The sequence below is a fragment of the Lithobates pipiens genome, unplaced genomic scaffold (genome assembly GCF_037356315.1).
Source record: "Lithobates pipiens isolate NorthernLeopardFrog02 unplaced genomic scaffold, aLitPip1_a1.2 Scaffold_8, whole genome shotgun sequence".
Classification (NCBI taxonomy): domain Eukaryota; kingdom Metazoa; phylum Chordata; class Amphibia; order Anura; family Ranidae; genus Lithobates; species Lithobates pipiens.
This window is the reverse complement of record NW_027507903.1, coordinates 352,739,652-352,747,355: the sequence shown is the minus strand read 5'-3', so window position 1 is coordinate 352,747,355 and position 7,704 is coordinate 352,739,652.

The window sequence follows — 7,704 nt, the reverse complement described above, 5'->3', positions numbered from 1 at the left end:
CACCACCATCAACACGATACTATAAAAGCCCTTATAGTTAAAATCGCATGACCCGAATGGGGTGGTGGGACGATGTGGACATGCTTCCCATCTATTGCTCCTCCCCAGTTGGGAAAATCCCAATAATGGGCAAAATGGGATGCCACATTCTGCCATTCCTGTGGCATTGAAGGAAGCTGTGGAGTCAAAACAGAAAAAAACAAAATTTAGTAATTTTGCATATAAACATTGCAAGCAGATTAAAGGTGAACATTCTTGCCCAACATCAGTATAGCATTGATTTTAATGCGTATTTAAAGTCAAAAAAATAAGGTCCACTTATCAGATTCCTCACCCCCTCCGATGGCCCATTGTCCATATTTTAAGGGGGGAGGGTTCTAAATGAGTTTGTGAGCCCAAAAAAAGCCTATGACACTCGGCATGAATTTAAGGACAACAGTAACATTTGTACACATTATAAGGGGTGTTTAGGGTAAAGCACTACAATGGAGCTGACAAAATACATTGTTAAGTGACTAAGCTAGGTGTGTATGGGCCCAGGATAGCATGTTGGGGAGGTTAGTGAAAGCAAATATGCACGTAGGCCAAAAAAGAAGCATTAAAAAATTCAAGCAAACATGAGGACATTCACAGCATATTACAATCAGGGTAATTATGGAATGATGAAATAAATACAAAACATTGAATACATATAATGTGATGTTAAAGGATAAAACCCTAATATAGTCCTTCTGCAGGACCTGAATGATGGCAGAATAGGTCTCTGGATTAATGATCCCCAGAACCTGGGGGAAGATGCCTGTAGAGAACTTGGGGTCCTGTAGACTTCTTCCAGTCGCCAAGTACCATAAGGTTGCGACTAGCCTCTGCTCCGGAGTGATGGCTTGCCGCATGCAGGTGTCCTGCCTGCTAATATAAGGGGTGAGTAAAGCCAACAAATGGTGAAAAATGGGGTCCATCATCTGGAGAAAATTCCTGTAATCATCAGGGTTATTCTCCTGGATCTCACGCAGCAGAGGCATATGAGAGAATTGGTCACGCTGGAGTAACCAATTCTTGGTCCATGAACTCGTTTTCCTCGCTCTGTTCATGGACTGGGCTTGTGTCAAAGTAAGAACCTCAACACCAAGCTCCCATATAGCACAAACTCTACGACGAGTGCGTAACTGCAAAATGGCCTCAAAACAGTCAGCTGGTCAGAACAAACTAACTGAACACACTGAAGAACGGCAAGGCCTGTGAAGAGCGATCTGAAAATCAGAAACAAGCGGACAAGAACACACTGAAAAACAGATACAAACTGACTACATGGACTGAAAACCAGATACAAACCCACAAACAAGGAGTCCAAAGGGTGGCTCACTGGGTATTGAACTTCCTTTTTCTAGTACGTGTTGTACCTCACCGCGTTCTTGACGGTTGGAATTTGGTTTGACCATGTGTATGCAAGACAGCTTGAGCGAAATCCCATTGAAAACCATCAGAGCTTTTTCTGCCCAAAATTCCGATCGTGTGTACACGGCGTTACATTCAAAACTGAGGTATCTCTGAAAAACACTGGTATTCAGGGAGAAGGGGGTCTAGAACTCAAGTGGCTAAAAAAGAATTGAACTATGGAAACTGTGCCCAGAATGGAGGACATAATATAGTGTATATATAATATGCTACAGCAAAACTGACATTACAAAGTATAGAGTGTGTTGCCAGCAAAAGGATAGCACCCAGCCACTTTATTCTGTTTGTAAACAACCAGCGTTTTGTCTCTAGGGCAGAGGGCTAAACCTTGCTGCTCCATAAACTCCATACCATATTTCTTTGATCTTAAATGTATTGGAAAAAGCCAGGTGAAACTACAAATTGATAAAATAAACATCAATCAGTACAAATTTACATATAGTATAGAATAGTATAAAATGCTCTAGAACAAAAAATGGGATAACAAGAACTCACTTTTTAAGCTTGCTGAGGGGTGATGGCGAGAGATTAAAGAAAACATACCTTACTGTCTTGCTGTAGATTTTTTAAATTGAAGCTGAGTCCCTTATCCCAGAATGTACTGGTTCCTAACAACTTTATTAACATATTGTAAGAGAATATAATATGTAACTTCTACAAACAGCAAAGCTATACCAGAAAGGGAACAGTAGGTGGCGTCTGCACTCTGCATATAACTGGCTTGGTGAAAATGAAGAAAACTCAACAAGTTATTTTAAGCACATAAACATAAGTAAACTGAATAGAAGCCCGGTGGGCAGAACAATCCCTGTGTAACGTCATGTGACCTCACTAACCGAGTCTTCTGCAGAAAGCAACAGAACAAATTAGGCCACTGGTCTTAGGAATACTTTGGCATCATTCTGCTGGTATGTTTGTTGCTTTTGCCGCTGGTGGAATCAGCGACTGATGGCCTGGCCCAGCCCATTGGTGAGTATGTGATCCCACAGCCTGACCCTGATGATTACTGTCGTAGCAATTTGGCTGCTATGCTATGCACACAGCCCCACTACCTACTTTGTGCTTCCAATAAGCACCCATTTCCGTCTTAATGATATAATGCTTTCAGGTTACCTTCCAACACATCCATCCCAATGAACAGACTCAACCATCCTTCTACGTTCTCAGTTCCATCGTCAGCCAGCCAGAGCGAGCCCTTGACCAAGCTTTTTATTTACTTTTTCCCACTGGAAGCCACGCCCAGGAGGGTTTGTCTCCAACAGCTGAACACCTCCCACAAAGGATGTGACCTCACAGCAGTAACAGGATGTTAATGCCCATATAAGGACAATACAATACAATACCATACAATACCATACAAAACCAATGAACGATGATTATAATTCCGTTGATCCACTACCTAACGGATCTCAACCAGCGTCAGTCTGCCCCAGTCAGCTCTAAAAGAGCGGGCTGGGGGAGAATGAACACAGAAGGACTCTTATGACAATATATATAATAAATACATCTAAAATTTCCACAACAGCTCCTCCTCTTTGTCATATGATCCCATGTGTCCCTCGATGACTTTCGATCTTCTTCTTACACCTGGCCTTACAGTCCATATGAGTCCATAAAAAGGAAAACACGGCTTGACATGTAGACTTTTCCTCAGGAGGGATGACATGGTGAGCTGTAGTAGTCGCTGGTCGGTCTGGGATCCTCTGTCTTTTTCTTGGGTCAGGCATCTTGGGCTCATCTGCTCGGGCTCTGGTCACGCGTCCAATCAGGCAACAGGAACGCCTCATCACGGAATATAGAAGAATAGAAACAAAAAAATCATGAGTAAATATACCTCTAATTCCTTCAAATATGATCCGCTGCAAAAATAAAAATTAAATGCCCCCAGATTCCCAGACCCTTAGGGCCGGTTCACACTGCAGGGAGGCGAGGCGACACCGACTTGCCTCGCCGCGACCTCAGCGGCAACTTGCAGATGACTTCTGTATAGAAGTCAATGCAAGTCGCCCCGAGGTCGCCCAGAAGTAGTACAGGAACCTTTTTTCTGAGTCGGAGCGACTCGAGTCGCTCCTCTCAGAACGGTTCCATTGTACAGAACGGGGGCGACTTGTCACACTGCGGCGAGGCGAGTCGTGTCGCCTCGCATCGCCCGCAGTGTGAACCGGCCCTTAAGAAGATTCCAACCTTCACTAGCTATAGCTCTGGCTTTGCCTTTTAGGTTTCTTAGCCTTATCCATATGGGTCTGAACTTTGTCACCAGTATCCCCGATCCAGGTATAGCAATCTTTACTTATAAAATCCCAGGAACCACCCTTGGGCTGTGGGAACTTCCTTGTAGCTTCAACAGTTACACGAAAACATCCCATCCTCAATGGATGAGAAATTGTTCAATCATTTCATAAGCTCAAGCCCCCACCGTGTACAAGCAATTCCCTTCTAGCTGTCCCTGCCATCCTTACCTTCTCTCGCGCCATCAGAATCGGCCGCGACATAAGATGCTGGGACGAAATTCACCAGCACACATGAACCTCTTGCCTTAGGGGAATTACCTTATAAGCTGTACATCTACATTAATACCAAACTAGAGCTGAAACACGCTTGTGGGCTACCTAGTTATCCCATTACCAAAACTGGCAAGAACCAGAGCTATTTTTAAAATTATAATAAATTTTACCCTCTAGAAATGTATCATTAAATTCTATTGTCATGTGTCTGTTTGGATTGTACTAGTTTGTCAAAAACTCCTCACACCAATATGCCTATATATCTCATACACCGCTGTCATTGCTGGGGCACTTAGAGCTCAGTGGAGACTCAGAGTAGACCCCACCATGTGTCCTGTTCACTTCCATACCTAGTTGGAAAATACACTTTAAAAATATAAATAAAAAGATACTTCTCATCCTTTTCTCCTTCTTCAATCTTCTTTACGACGACCCAGTCACCTGTCACAAACTTGGCTAGAATTAGAGTAGTTAGTATTATTGGTTTGAAAAATTTGTCATTCTCACCTCTCTCATCCCCTCTTTTTCCTCATTACAAACTGGAGGAAAACACACACAGGGTAAACTGTGAAATAGCCTATGATACTTTTACCTTCATATACACTTTCAGAAACTCCTTGGACCTGAAAAGATACTTATAAACAAAAGTTATTACTCTGTCCTTCATAGACAATACAACATTTGTGTACATTGGTAAATTGTCATTGACATTCCTCAAAACCGATAATAACTAAACCCCTCTGTAACCCTTACTTTCACGTTCTTACTAAAAATACAACACCGGCGACACGTAAGAGAGCTGCCGTGGTGGGTTCAGACATCTTCTTGTTACCACATACAAACAATGAGAATACTAAAACCTGAGACAAACACATAGATACAAATGTGGGGGAGATATTTCATAGTTCCAAATCAAAAATTACAAATTTAAAAACAACCAAATGGAATTCTGCCTTCACTCTTAGCGATAGAAAAAAATTAAATACACACAATGGAAAAGACACAAGGACATCTCAGAATATTGTATGGACCAGCCACACAAAGTTCTAAAATAGGCATGAGAATTTGAACCAATAACCACAGTTCCTCCTCTGAAAATCACAAAAGCAAGTACTACACATCCATCACCTCACTCAGCCTTACAGATTTCTGAAGCCTCAGTTGCGATACATCAACTTCCAGAGGGATACACAAAATAGTATCCTTGGACCACCTATGTCAATCTTTGAAGGGCTAATGGCCTTTAGCCCCAAAACTAGGATCCTTATGTACTGTGCAGCAGTCTGACTTCGGGAAGCCTCCAATCCTTCCCTTGCATGAACCTCCTAGTGCCCATGGCGATTCAAATCGGCTTATCGTCTTACCCCTGCGTCCAGGGAAACCGTTGCACCTACTTTGGGGACCACCGCCAGGTGCCATCTTGTACGGTGGATTAACGGACTACAGCTAGTCCCTCAACTAGAAACTCCACCTGAGGTGTTATCACCCCCCGAATTAAGTCTCTACCCCTCACAGTATATGCGTACACAAGCGTTTCCTTTGTACGCCCATACACTGTGTCGCCAGATTTAGCCGCACAGAAAATACAATTACTCCTGCTTACTCTACAGAACAATGTGGCTTCTCTCTCTGTATCTAGATATTACAACAACCAACATGGATGCCTCCTGTTTGCTCTCTACCCAAAACTGTGTTACAGTACAAACCTTAGAAAAAACTGAAATTAAAATTTAAAACACTTTTTCAAAACGCCAGTATCTCCCATTGTGCTCCCAAACATGAGTCAGAAGACCCCCGGCTCCTCCCACCAACTTCCTGTGTCTCCAAAAGGTTGCAGCATGAACCCAGCAAACAAGTTCATTTACATATCAATGTTACAGTAAAAGGGAGGGGGAGGAGGAGCCTCGCCCCATATGCAGGCTATACAATACAAACTTAACAAAAAAACAAAACAAACTAATTGCCCTCTGTGAAACTTCCATACATTTGTAATAAAAATAACACACTGCTGTGTACAAAACCTCAGTTCAAGCTAGTTTCACCATCCACTGAAATTCAACGCAAAATAGAGATTTACACTGAAAACCAAAAATTCACTACAGAAAATGCAATAGCTTAACTGAAAAATCACATAAAAGGTACAAAAGTAGAATTCACTTAAAGGATATGGCGCCTAGAGAGAGGTGCCCAGACCACATGGTCTAAGAACAAGATGGTGGTTCATGTCACATGGTTTCACACACAAGGGAATGGTGTCTGCACCTTCCCCTATAGAAATGTTCAGATTTTCAAAAATGGCCACCAAGCTTGGTCACATGGCAGACAACAAAAGCTAGGCCCCAACAAAATGGCGTCCTTTCCCGCCAAAACCACAACCTCTCCCCACAAACCCACACACTTGAAAATGCACACTTAGACACACAGTTTAGGAACAGTTCCACTGAAAAGTATGTAATCTTACTACACAATTGAGAATGCACTCTTAGTAACACATGTTATCCAATGAAACAAAAACACCACATAAAACCACAATATAACACAATATATCCCAGGCCAGCTCAAACATCGCCTCTTTTCTCAAACAAAGCTAGCATAACAAGCCATTGTTTCCCTTCCCACAGGGCGTATCCCATTCAACACAAGGCTGCATGGCACACAAACAGGTAAAAATCAAAATTCATCCATTTCTCACATGCATTACAAACTTGTTATCCAAATCACACACACATACACACACACACACACACACACACACACACACACACACACACACACACACACACACACAATCAAACTTCCAGCATTATCTCAAAAAGATGGAAAATTGTTCTTTTCACAAAGCAGAACCTCCCCAATGCATCAGGCAGAGAAGACGTATCCCTTTTTTAGGACAACAACGTTTTGATGTCCTGGACTGGGTCTTCTTCTCCCCCTTTCTGCCTGTGCAGAGGGGGGCTCTGTTTGGTCCATAAATCCCTTGGCCCGCCATCTGTCGTAGCAATTTGGCTGCTATGCTATGCACACAGCCCCACTACCTACTTTGTGCTTCCAATAAGCACCCATTTCCGTCTTAATGATATAATGCTTTCAGGTTACATTCCAACACATTCATCCCAATGAACAGACTCAACCATCCTTCTACGTTCTCAGTTCCATCGTCAGCCAGCCAGAGCGAGCCCTTGACCAAGCTTTTTATTTACTTTTTCCCACTGGAAGCCACGCCCTGGAGGGTTTGCCTCCAACAGCTGAACACCTCCCACAAAGGATGTGACCTCACAGCAGTAACAGGATGTTAATGCCCATATAAGGACAATACAATACAATACCATACAATACCATACAAAACCAATGAACGATGATTATAATTCCGTTGATCCACTACCTAACGGATCTCAACCAGCGTCAGTCTGCCCCAGTCAGCTCTAAAAGAGCGGGCTGGGGGAGAATGAACACAGGAGGACTCTTATGACAATATATATATAATAAATACATCTAAAATTTCCACAACATTACTCACATTCCTGTCTATTTGATGCAAGGTATACTCATTCATTTAATTTACTAGACATGTGCACACTGAAATATTTTATTTCTGAATTTTGTTTGAGTAGTACCTGTACTAGTACTAGTAACTGAGGGCAGATTTCCTGATCCGTGTCTACATCAATTAACCACTTGGGTACCGCGCTATTGCAAAATGACGGCAATAGCGCGGACCCACATTTCCGGGACTACATCTATTGAC